Source organism: Ornithodoros turicata, chromosome 9 (assembly GCF_037126465.1).
Source record: "Ornithodoros turicata isolate Travis chromosome 9, ASM3712646v1, whole genome shotgun sequence".
Classification (NCBI taxonomy): domain Eukaryota; kingdom Metazoa; phylum Arthropoda; class Arachnida; order Ixodida; family Argasidae; genus Ornithodoros; species Ornithodoros turicata.
In genome coordinates this window covers 18839180-18852554 of record NC_088209.1, presented here as the reverse complement: position 1 = coordinate 18852554, position 13375 = coordinate 18839180, and the positions used below count along the sequence as shown (strand labels likewise).

The window sequence follows — 13375 nt, the reverse complement described above, 5'->3', positions numbered from 1 at the left end:
GGTTAAGTACGAAGCTATCGAGAATAGATCTCTAGGCGAGAAACGTCATCATGACGTTGGTAGACAGACATGACAGGTAGACAGACCCGAAGAGCCGTGGGAGTGTATGACAAAAAGAATGCGAGAGTGTTGCACTCCTTGTACCAGTTCAGGAAGTGCAGGTAAAAAGAACGTAGCTACTAACAGGGGGCGCTCTTGACCGCATGGCACGCAGTATGGAAACCATAATCGCGAATGATATCGCTCTTTCTCCCGATAAGGTGAGAAAGGAGGCGCACACGTTTTTATTTATCAACATCCCTTCCAATCGGAACGATGCGATTCTGAAGGTGGGTTGGCTTATAACGACATTTCGCGACGAAGAGCGCCACCTATCAGTGCCTAAAAGTGCGAGCAAATTTTTATAGGCATTACCAGGTGGCGCTCTGTGCAATGCTCAACGTATTGTTAAACGTTCTGTTCAATGGCTGGCTTTCCGCGTGTTATGCGGGGGAAATCCTGTTTTCCGAGCACGGTATACCCTGCACATAAATGCGCACGTCTCATTAGTAACATATTAGTTCTCCCTCCTCCTTGCCTCGTTAGGTCCTCATTCCTCGAACCTCAGCCTCCGCCGTGGGCTGATCGAAAGTCTAATTACGTCTCACAAAACCTCGGACTTATCCAAGATTTTGCCCACGGCTACGAATTCTCTCTCTCTCTCTCTCTTTTCACGAGCGCGATTATGAGATGCGGAGTGAACTCGATTGAATACTCGCTGACATGGCAGAGACTCGAGAGCAGGGCTGATAAGCTTATCTCGGCGTTACGGGCCGTGGGTATTGACGTTTCCCATCTCCGGTGGCCGCATTACGGCAGGGTCAAACTCCAACGTGGCTCGCATGCCAAGCTGCCGCATCTCATATAAGCCCATAAACGCATATCCCTTAGTATCGCGATAACGCAAGGACGGAAAATTGATTTTGAAAGCTTCTTCTGGGGATAATTGGGAAGCGGTAACAATGCATGTACCATAAGCTATCCCCTTATGCATAAGCTATCCCATAAGCTATCCTATAAACGTGCAATCTGAAAACAGAATTTCACCACGTAACACACTGTTGAAGAGTGAAGACCACTCATACTCTAAAAACACTTCCACTCCAGATGGTGGTGGTGGTGGTGGTGGTGGTGGTGGTGGTGGTGGTGGTGGTGATAAGACTGCTCGCCGTTGTCTGCCACGCTCAGGCGTGCAACGTCATGACTATCGCATGGAAGGATCCTGCGTCCTGGGCCGACTTCCCGGGTAGCTGTGCCTACATTTGCCTCAAAACGTCTGGGGAAAACCCTGGGTGACCCGGGTTCGAATCCGGGAGCCGGCTGTGCTGTCCGGGTGTTTTCCATTCCAGTACAGAGCTCCACCGCATGACTTTTTTTTCTTCAATCCCGTGTTAGCGCCGCGAAGCAACTGTGGCTATGAGCGGCGTACAGACGTGGACAGATGGAGAGAGGACAGCAGGAAGGAGTGGGGGACACCGGGGGTTAGTATGCGTCCTGTGCCGACTTGAGGGGGAACTGTGCCGACATTCGTCTGGAAAGACTTCGGAAAACCCAGGGAAAACCTCAGACAGCACAGCCGGTGACAGGATTCGAACCCGTGTCACCTCCCAGTCTCGGCGTGGAAAGCGATCATCCTAACCCTATGCCACGGGAGCTGGTCCACGGGAGCTGGTCCACCGCATGGCACTGTCCTATATAGCCAACCATAATCTCGAATGACTCCGTTGTCTCTTCTTATTTGGTGAAAACGGGATGTGAACGCCTCTTTATGGCACGTATGTAGCCGCGTTAATTGCCACGAAAACTTGCTATGTGGTGAAGTTCTTTTCTGAGAGTGCACTGCAGAGAGTTGTACCGTTATTACTGCTGATTTGTGGAAAGTGCAGGGCGTACGTCTTTTTGCGACAACACGCGTAACTGCACGTGTGTGTGACAAAAAGGCGTACGGTTCCCGCCTGCAACAAAGCAGGGGAGAGAACGGTTTCATTCGGGATTCACAACTCTGGGAAAAGAGATGCCGACGCCAGTAACCGAACCTGGGTCTTCTGATCTCCGTTCAGGATGTGCTAACCGCTACACCGCAACAGAACGCATTTTCCTTGAGCTAGAGTGCCCCAAGTACGCGGGGCATGGACAATTAACCACGTTATTCTCCTTTGGTCTAGACAAAGATGAGCTATGTGATGATGAGTTATACATTTATGTAGACAAAGAGTTATTCCTACATCTTTCTCACACGCTCTTTCAGTTCATTCAGACACGAGGCAGGGCGATTTTTTGTTGTTTACGTCGTTTACAAATCGCTTTGCATCGTGTCCGGATGAGAGAGTGAGCAGAAGGATGTAAGAGAGAATGAGAATAGCGTGGTTGGTTGTCCGTACCCTCTGTACTTGAGGCACTCTAGCGCAAGGGAAAGACGTGCTGGTGTGGCGTAGTGGATAGCATATCTGACCTGAGATCAAAAGACCCAGGTTCAATTCATGGTGTCAGCACCTGTTTTCTCTGAGTTGTGAATTCGTTAGTTTCCGAGAGTTTGAGGCTTACGTGTCTGCGTCGTCCCTAATAGACGACCTGCTGTTTACATAAACAATCTACGTCACAACGCCAGATGTCGCGACATCTCGTTGGCAAAACAAAACATGCGTTGGCAGCCGCTGATCACATGCGTTGTTTTGATGGTTGTTCCCGACGATGGATGCCATTGCTCGAAGGAGATACGAAGGAAAACTTCATGTGCGAGGCAGATACTACCCTGATCTCATCTGACTAACCGCGAAAACCACGAAGTTACACCACGGCAGCACCATCGCGTACTGGTTTTCCCAACGGTCCACTCTTTCCCAATCACATGATATCTTGATGTGACATGCCGCGGCGGGTTATCTATTGTGGTCTGCCTCGGCCAATTCTTGTTGCTTACGTCAGTGGTTACCAGACTGTGTGTCGGGACCCCCAGGGGGGTCGTGAAGCGGCCCACAAATTTTAAAAAATGCCACGCCGTGCCTGCTATTTTGTTACCATGAAGTCCGTGGCAGCAAACCCGGAAGTAGAGCCCTGCATGGACTCGGGCCATCGACTCAGCTCTGACCGGACCGGGCACGGACCGGCAAACATGTTGTCGAGAGTCTATCTCGGCCGGGTCTCGCGCCAAGGTCCTCCATATTCTGATGGGCCGCCGCACGTCGAAGTTTGGGAACCACTGGCTTGCGTCATTCGCGGGATGATGGTTTGCCGTGAGCGTGTTAAATTTAAGCTCAGTTTTAAAAGTGTTAAATTCTTCAAACCGAACATCACCGCATAAAGCTGCAGTGTTAAAACTGTATAGCTCTGCATAACTTCGAAACTCTTAAAACTGAACTCCACTGCATAACAGGCTCCCAGTCAACCATAATCTCCTCCGTCCAGTGACTTTTTGAAAACAGGAGGCGTACGCTTTCTTGTGACACTTATGTTGCTACGGTAATTGTTACAAAAAGTCGTACACTCCACGATGAAAGATGAAAGTCACTGAAGAGGTTAGCCAGCTGTAGGGATCGAACCCACATCTTCTGGATTGCCGATCCAGGGCTCTACCAATTGAGCTAAGCTAACACGCCTCTCCAGCGACCTTCGGGGTTCGTCATCTGATGGGTTCGTCCTCAGAACATCAGTTTATCTCTTGTACACTCCACGCTTTCCACAAATCGAGCGTCGGTGTCAATGGTTGGCTTTCAGCGTGTTGTGCGGTATCTTGAGAGCGCACGTCGATCACCACCACAATCACCACCACACCACTACTACCATCGAGACTGTACGCCTTTTTTTCTTTTACATTACACTACATGCAAGATTGTCCCAAAAAAGGTGTATGTCTCCCACATCTACAAACCACGAGAGAGAACACCATCGATCTGACAGACTCGAAGAGCGTGTGTTATGTGGTGAAGTTCCGTTTTTGGGTATTCGATCTCCGGCACCCGGAATTCAAGGAGAACAAAGCTTAAGATGCCGAAGCGGAAGCCTTTTTTCCTCATTTTTTACACTCCTGTAGATTCGTGTCTTCGTTTCGACTGGAACGCACACAAATAAGGCTTGAGTCGCAATTTACTTCCCTGCACAGGTCATGTCGTGAGAGACACATCTGCGGTATTTTTATCTCGACTTCCTCGCGACTGTTTCGCACGCGCCAGTAACTTGAGTCGTACTTGCGGGACACGCAAAATTCTCGTCCGTTTAAAGCGATGGGACAAAACGTGACCACTGGTTGCCCGCGCCGCGTTCTTTTTTCTTTGCACGATAGCATCACAATAGAATCTCAGCGAGTTCCGTCCGAACACGTCCGAAATCCATTTGTCCCGCCTTGCTACGACTTTGAGTTTGAGTATTTTGTTATAGAGCTATATCGGTAGCATCCTCATGAACTGGGAGAGGGTATAGCTCTCGAAGCTACATTTGTAGCTCGTGCTCTCGGAATGAAAAAAAATCTCTAACATCCACATTGGCCTTTTTGGCCGCCGACTTTCATTTTTCCTTGCAGCGGCTTTCAGCCGGAAAGACTGGAACCCTTATGATGGTTTGTTGCAATATTCCTGGCCTGTTTCCAATACATGCATATCGTTATAACAGGGCTCCGTCCGACAGACCGGGACAGTACGTCGACATCGACTTGAGCCTGTTTCAAGGACCAACCGCAATTCGAAATGATATCGTCCTCTTCCCTGTTTTAGCGAAAATAGAAAATGCACGCTTTTTGGAATATGCGTTTATTGTAACAAAAAGCATACGTCGCGCACTTCCCACATATCAGGACTGACGACTGCGTCGCTCTGTGCAATCGTTGGCGTTCATCGTGTTATGTGGTGAAGTTGCACGCTCCGAAGAGCGCGGCTAGGGGCGATTTAGCAGTGCCATTTTGTTTTAAAGGGTTTTGTGTGTAACGAAAGGGGTTGGTTCAACGATATGGTGTTCGTGGGTCTAACGGCCTGCCGGAAGAAGGTGTATTCTGTACTCAGTGCATAATAGTTGCAATAGGGACGTGCCCCAACACAGAAAGAAGTACAGGGTATTTACCTATAAAAGTTTGCACACATATAGCTTCGAACTCAGTTGCTTTCTCATAGTGTTAGTGTTCTTCCATTCCGTGCGATTGTGAACTGTATATAGTTCCACAAAAATGGCGTACGCCCCTGTTTACAAGAATTCGGGGAAACGAAGGACGTTAGTCGGGATGATGGACGGCTAAAGGCGTGCTATGCAGTGAACCTCCGTTTTTAGAGTGTATAGAAACAACTTCTCAACAAAATACGGTGAGGACTAAATATTATGCAACCCTGTCCTGACAGCACTCGGCGTGGCAAATCCTTTCCTTTTTGTATAGCCCCCATTGGATCGGATTTTATAGAACACAAATACGATTGAAATGTTCTACTAATGTGATGTCGGCTACACAGGAGCATCTACACAGCTAACAAAGGAACTTCAGGGCAGAACTGAGAATGTGAAAGCAGCCACACACTCTTAAAAATGAACTTCGCCGCATAGCACGCTCCTAGCCAACCATCATCTCGAATGATATCGTTATCTGCCCTGGGGGCTTAATCGCTTCATCGTCGTTACGGTCGTTACAAGCTAACGAGTGGCGGGAAATTCAAAAAGGCGGGCGGGAAATTTAAAAAGGTGGGCACGTGATAAAACACGTGCACAGCGCTCTTCGTGCGATACGTGAAGGCCGTGGTACACATCACGCGCAATGTGTCACGTGCCCACCTTTTTCAATTTCCCGCCACTCGTTAGCTTGTAACGACCGTAACGACGATGAAGCGATTAAGCCCCCTGATTTGTTGAAAACGGGAGGCGTACGTCTTTTTTGTGACAATTATGAACAGCATAAGTGTAACAAAAAAAAGCGTACGCCTCCCGTTTTCAACAAATCACGGCAGATAACGATATCATTCGAGATGATGGTTGACTACACTCTAAAAACAGAACTTCACTTCAAAGCACGCTGTGCACCAACCATTGCCACGAATGATAGGGTTATCGCTTCTGATTCGAGGAAAGTGGTGGGCGTACGCCTTTTTGTGGCAATTTGGATATATGATAATTGCCACAAAAAGGCGTACGCCCTCCTCTTTCTTCGAATCCGAAGTGATAACCCTATCAATCTTGGCAATGGCTGGAGCACAGCGTGCTATGCGGTGAAGTTCTGTTTCTAGAGTGTAGGAGCGTGCTATGGGGTGAAGTTCATTTTTAAGAGTGCACTCCCGATCATCTCTCCATTGTTTTCCAATTGGTTCCAATAAACATTTAGAATCTAAATAGCCGCCACTGTACTTTGATAGCTTTATAAAGCAACACGCGCGACCATGCGTCAAAGGCATTTTTAAGACCCTCATATATTTTCTTCTCTATTTTCCTTCCCCGTGTGTAAGTCCAAACAACGCCTCCATACTCGGCTTTCGCTACGGATGAAGCCTTTCTTCTTGACCCATTCTTTACCGCTGTTTGTACTTTTCCTACTACAGCCGCCGCGGCTTCTTACTTGAGGAAAAAGACAGCTTTTACGGGCTCTGTTGGCTCATCGCACTTCGGCGGATTGGGAGCCGCCAGCCGGCGTCGTTTAACGCTGTCACTAAAGACGGCATCAAGGCCGACGGGGAGGATATCTATCAACTGAGTGCACACAGTGAACAATACAAGACGGGGGTATAGGGATAGCTCCCTTGTTTCATCGTAGCTTTTGCAAGATATTGCGTAAGATGAAGAAGCAGGCAAATTTATCTTTCACGCTTTCGAGATGCTCGTCTGCGTGAACTTCGTAAGCCGCAAAACCTGGTAGAATACTTTAAACTTGTTGACATTTGAGCGGAGGGAAATTGTGTATACACGGACAGTGATGTTTCAGCAAAGCAATGGAGCTGTGCCCCGTTGCTTGCATGCAATGCGTTGCGTTATTGCCATAGCGGCGGGATTGTATCCACACAAACTGTGGGCGGACTCACGCTGCGTGCAAACCTACTGCCTATTATTAACTATAGCAGCGGGTGTTGCTCCGTTACCTCGTGATTATGCGCGTGTGCGTGCGTGTGTTGTGTAAAATGCAGCTCCGACGGTATTCTAAAGCTTCGAAACCAGTGCGGCATTTCGGAAGATGATACAAATGTGTTGCAGAAATGCACATTCTTCAACGCGTGTCGTGAGACATTTTTGAGAAAAAGTGGAGAGCTGACTTAGAAACTCGCGGGGCCACCATGTTGCCTTGCCTCTTATGACGTCATACTAGGAAGGGCGTCCATTAATGACGATTATTCGCGTGGTGATTTCTTGGCAGATTTGTTTACGAATTCTGAGCACATGTGTTCATTTGGTCAAAACGCAGCAAGTCTCGCGTGTTCGCGTGGCGTTTTCCTAGCGGCAGGAATCTGCCAGCTAGAACTTTTTTCGCCCGGGCCCAGTCTGGCCGGGCAGCGCGTTGCCCAACTGCATCCGGTGTCGTCACATCCGCACCGCGAGGGCCTGCATTAGCTCTGATTGGCCCGTAGTGTACCAGTTAACACCAATTATGGCACTACGGCAAGCAGCATCCATCACCGCCACCACCAGCACCACCACATGGGTTAGCAGACGACGGAACCGGAATATGTGTTCGCGATGCCCCTAGCGGGATTCAAGCGACTAAAACCGCTAGTATGGCGGGCTAGATTCCTGCATTCTTCTTCTTCTTGGGTTAAGCCCAAGGTTGTTAGCCATCACAACTCTTGACACTCCAAGCAATCTGCCAACCTGACAACTCTTGGCACTCATGTTCGGATGGCAACGGTCACGTGGCACAGCGCGGGCGCCAGATTAGCCATTTCTGAGCGCTAGGCAGTGTTGCCACGAAATGACCACGCGAATTCGCCATAACACAAGTAATTGTCGGCGTCCGTACATCCTCAGCCAAATGTAGCCAGGACTTCTCGTCTCGTTTGGCTGGGTATATACACTGGCACTCTGCCTTTCCCATAGAGTGTGTGGCGACAAAAAAGGTTGGTTTACATCTGCGGTCGGTAGGATTCGGTTATTTCATGTATAGACGCACAGTCAACGCCACCTTGTGCCCATCTCCATATTTTCCCTTCAAATCCAATCCAATCCATGGTTCATCACGGCAACGTACCTGCCTTCGTTCTGATCGGATTGAGTACGTTACATTCCGCGAGCGGCAAACGGCAATCTAGTACTCACCCAGTGGATGCTCGGCAGTGCTTTGTTCGGCTTCCATGGCTACAGAACGCAATTTTCACTAAACAAAGCTTTAGCGCAAACACGGCTTTCCCTTTCGACAAGTTCCGACACACTAGATTGGAAGGCTTCGAATTTTATTGGCTGTATAGTCATGGCCGTGGCTGTGAGGCCTTATTCGCGTGACTCCATTGCACAGTGTTTGCGGGTTTCCGAGCGCTACTGCCTTGAAAATTCAAGACTCATTTTCTCGCTAATTATAAATTATCGTGACATCCAAGCCTCGGAAGGTAGAACAATTGTATGTTACAAGCTACGTTATTAGAATGGAATCTGTATCGACGAGACATTGACGGAACAGCACTTTAAAGAAGCATGAAAAGGCTCGGTAAAAATATGTCAGGATGGGTTATTGATTGATTGATGGGTTGAAAAAATAAAAAGATGGAAGGGTAACAACTAGGATTACAAGCATTCTATAGCACGAGAAAGCACAATTACAAGCGATGACCTTCAGGTTGACACAGTATGCACGTGGAATCAACAAAGTTTGCTGCTAAAGATGTTGTAGATGGTACAATAAAGCGTCTATGTGGACCTGTTGGTAGATGACTATACGGTTATAAGCGCTAAAAACACGAACACGGTCAACCACACTCTCCCACTCCGTGCTTGTGCTCCCACGGAACGCTATGTGTTGTGGCTGTCTGCGTTTATGATTTTAGTGCTTTTAAGTTTTAACCGTATGGAAGACGGCACGAGCCGTGTCCGGCGACTAAATTTCCACTGATCACCATCGTCTTTAGCGGCAACTGAATGTCTCCGTACGCATTCCTGTCATTAAAGCTCGTTCCCCAGGAATCCTATAAAAGAGATGACAAATTGCCTGCTGCAACGCCTCTGCGATCCACTCGGTAATATTCCAGTTGAAGTTGTTAAGTCATCTTTAACATCCCAGGCTCTGTATAGGCTTCTGATGCGGAGTTGATTGCTTCGTGCAGTGCTCTTAAATTTCTGACGTCATGCATATACGTCACAGGTGTTGGGGCAGAATAGCGAACCGATGTGCTCGTTATTCAATAATTCGTTCTTGTCTTTTCTTGTCAGTAAATCGTGTCTTCAGTATATACTTCTAGTGCTGTCGCATAGTTTTTGTCGCGTGTGGCTTTTACAGCTCAGTGACGTTACCGCTTGAGACAAGTTGACTCTCCCAGATGCTGACACTGCGGTGCTCTAGAGGATCTGGAGCACATTCTTCTTCATAGCCTACACTACCAACCTTCCCGAACCGCACTCTCCGGGTCTCTTAGTCAGCCGGACTCTCGCCCCTTCTCTCTATCAAAATTGCGTGGTCCCTGGCCGAATCCAGTCCACCAACGCTCTGCGCTCAAACCTCTTTTGACCTTTTTGGACACAATAGGACTTCGATCCTTATTGTGAAGGGGCTCATTATTTCATTTCCCACATCACCACCAGCAACGGGGTAGAGCATCGCCCCTAGCGATGAAACTCCCCATTCATCATCTTAAAATAAAGTTGTTGTTTGTGGTCAGTTCCTTCATTGCACTAGCAGCTCGTTCCGTAACAAGTGATACCACGTACACTCCATCTTGTTGGCGTTAGAAAGTCGTGAGTTGTCGTGTATGCTGGCCGCAGAATGATTCCTGAATTCTTGCTATCGTCAAAGCTCGCCAGAAAAGGAGACCATGCTTAGCGTGTCTAGAGTAATTTCGTTATACTATGTGGTCATACTGGGACGTCACCACTCTCGGCTGAAATTTGTCTCATTGAGCTAAACGAAGAATCCAGTGCTGAACGGACATGAATTGAATTGCATCTATTTCCACTATAAGTGTGGGGGAGGCAAGAGGCAAAAGGGCCAGTAGGCGTGAAGCACAATGGTACTGAATGATTCCAAGTACTGGTCGACGGCCTCACACTGACTCCCAGAAATTCGTCGTCCAAAACAGCTCGAATTTATTTCTAGATTCGTCTGGTGTTGAGGCAGATGCATTGGCTTCAAGAAACGTCCGCTTCGTTTTTAGCTCTTCAGCAACCAGGGATGCCCTGGTTGGTGGTTAGTGGCTACTGTCTTCCAGGGGCGCATCTAGGATTTTCCGGAGAGGGGGGTCCGCTACGGACAAGTGCCAGGTGCATGCTGGGATTGGTCCATTGAACCCTACGTTCAAGTCTGGAATTGAGGAAGTCCGGACCCCTGGACCCCCCCCCCCCTTTAGATCCGCGCCTGCTGTCTTCTGGGGCTCGGCTATGAAGATGTGGTTCGGATAACCATTGTCAGTATTTCCTGCTCAGTTTTCTTCTGTTTGCTTGAAAGCATTAGGGAATAGCAAGCCCACACCGTGGCTAACCTTTCCCTTTCCTTCTTACTTTGCATTAAACATATCCCCCCTCAGTGAGTGGACCGGAGATCTCGGGTTTCGGCACCAAAATGTCAGAGAAAGTCGGGAATAATGGGTTTTAGGAAACTGTAGGGAGGTTGAGGAAACCGTGAACAGTCTCCGATTCCTTTTCCATATCGTAATCGGCCAACCAGCTATTGCTGCGCTGATAGCTGACTGGCTGCCAGCGTTACGGAGTACGTGCATAATGGTACGAAATAGGCTCCGCCTCGCGTTTTCAACAAATCAGGGGCGATAAAATCGTCATTCGGCATGATGGTTAGCCAGGAGCGTGCTATGTAGTGAAACTCATTCTTAAGAGTATTGGTACCCCAGTCCGTTTGGAACTCGCGCTCGTCCGCGTGACGCTAATAACGAGGTCGGAAATGGGAATAGATTACGGGTGGGAGATTGCACATTTTCCGTCTTCGAATGAATGTTGCACGGACACCCTCACTCCTGTATAAAATGCGCCAGACGAACACTCCCAATTGCACAACTTCTTGTGTGGAAGCCGGCGTCGAGCACTACCTCCTATCCTGTAACCGGTACCTCTCAGAGAGACTCGTCCTCCAGCGCCACTTGCGACTGCTTGCCTACCCTAACGTCACTTTGGCCACCCTGCTCGGTCCGGTCCTGCACAATCAGGGGGCACTTACGACTGCCCTCTTGAGCTTTCTCCGTGCCACCGGTCTCTCGACCAACCTCCAAGGCCCTTTTGTGTATCTGTCTGTGTGTATGTGCGTGTGTTTTCGTTTTCTCTCTTTTTTTTCGTTTTCTTTCTGTTTTTCGTTTTCTTTCTATCTTTTCGTTCCCTTTCCTTTTTCTTCGTTCCTTTTTATGAAAGGAATAGCAAGTCGATCTTTGCCTGACTAACATTTCCTTGCTTTTTTCTTTCTCAATAAACATATCCCCCCACCCCCAAACTGACGTTCTTATTCGCTTCGCGAAAAATTTTCAGCTATTTACAACGGTCTTTCAAGGTTGACCGAGACCGACTTTTATTTTCCTCTAAATACAATGGTACACTCTGCAATCACAAACTACGTCAGTCTATCAAAGTATTCACCGTGCGCCTGTATATATGAACACCGCTGCCTTCGCTGCGGTAACCCTTTGATGTCTTTTGTGCAGAAAGAACATCTGGAGAATATCTTTGTGGAGGGCTTCATTTGTGTGGAACGTCTTTCCTGCAAGGTGCTCTTTAAGAGCCCAAACAAATGGTAATCGCTTGGGGCTAAATCTGGACCGTAAGGGGCATGTGGCAAGATCTCCCATAGCGTTTCAACTAGGGTTGCTACCCTTAAATTCGTCGCGTGAGGCCGGACATTCTCATGAAAAAGAATGGCCCTTCCGGACAACATCCCGGGTATTTTCTTGCGAATTGCGATTCGCTCGGCACCCTTTCTAAACGTACTGGACATTAATCGTGACCTCTTGCTCCAAGTAGCCCACATGAATGACATCGCCGCATGTCCAAGAAGCAGGGATCGGAACAGTATTTTTTTTTTTTTTAGGTTCAGATTCAGGAATATTGGTTCGGTTCGGGTTCAGCTCCGCAGCAGCGCAAAATATCGGTCTCCAACCGGTTCAGGAAAGTGACACTGAAAAAATGGCTAGGAAGCAAGCGACAGTTCCGTATAGTCTCGGGGTTTTTACATTATGCAGGAAAATACAGAAGCCGACACTGAAGATTTTTGTTTAAGTTTAATTTGTACAAGCTTTCGCGTGGAGGTCCACGCTTCCTCAGGTACAAAGTGAAGTGGACTTGACTCCCCTCTTCGTATACGCATTATGCAGGAAAGTGAGTTTTGAGCCGATTGCCATGGTTACAAGCAAGCACATACTTATGATTCTCAAATAACATAAATGTAATTTTGTTGTTGTTGTTGCGGACACAGCAGTGCTTCACAGCAACATTGTGTGTTACGGATCTGCATTTCAGGTGCAACGTTACGGTAGCATACTGCACTCTCTATGTTCACTCCTCGTACACATCCTGTTATGCGCTGCTCAGGGACTGGCCGTTATTTTCACAGCCCAAAATGATGACATGGCGCTGCTCGACAACAAAAGTCACCCACAAGGAAGCCTACAAGTGCCAAAAAGGACGACCACAAAACTAACACAACTCAATAAGCGAATAGTTGCGAGTAGGAAATACCTCGTGCACTTGGGTTACAGTTTTGTCTTGTTCAGTTTCGGTTTCAAATTTGTTAGGCAACGCGGCTCAATGCGCTGTGTTAATCGCACTTCACATCTCTCACAACACACATTACGTCCGAACCGTTGTGCGAACCGGTAACCGCCTAAATTTATTTCGCTTCAGTTCCGGTTCAGTTCAACGAGACATAAAAAAAAATATTTTGGTTCGGTTCATTTCCGGTCCTGCGATCACATGCGATGATTGATTTCAAATATTCGTCCTCCTCGGACTGAAACGAGTTCAGCAGCTGCTCAGAGACTGTCATGCGCGCTCCCTTATGGTCAGAAGTGATGTGTCAGGGGAACCCATCTTGCACGAACTTTGCGGAACAGTAAGTGCTCGTGAAGGATTGTCTCCACACTAGTATTAGGCTGGGCTACAATGTCCCGCACTGTTACTCGCTGGTTCTTATGAGGATGGCTTGCTCAACGTCTACGGGGTTCCCTGATGTGACTGCAGTCGGACGAATGTGTTCATGTGTTCCATTCGTCACCATTTGTCCCGTCCTTCGCCAAACTGTCTGCAACAA

The 13375-nt window shown here is 48.0% G+C and overlaps 1 protein-coding gene across 2 annotated transcripts in view; it reads right to left on the bottom strand.

Moving 5' to 3' along the window:
• Nucleotides 1–13375, bottom strand: part of LOC135368282 (cGMP-dependent protein kinase, isozyme 1-like) — a 169927-nt gene that overhangs the window by 72682 nt on the left and 83870 nt on the right. The window lies entirely within an intron of this gene.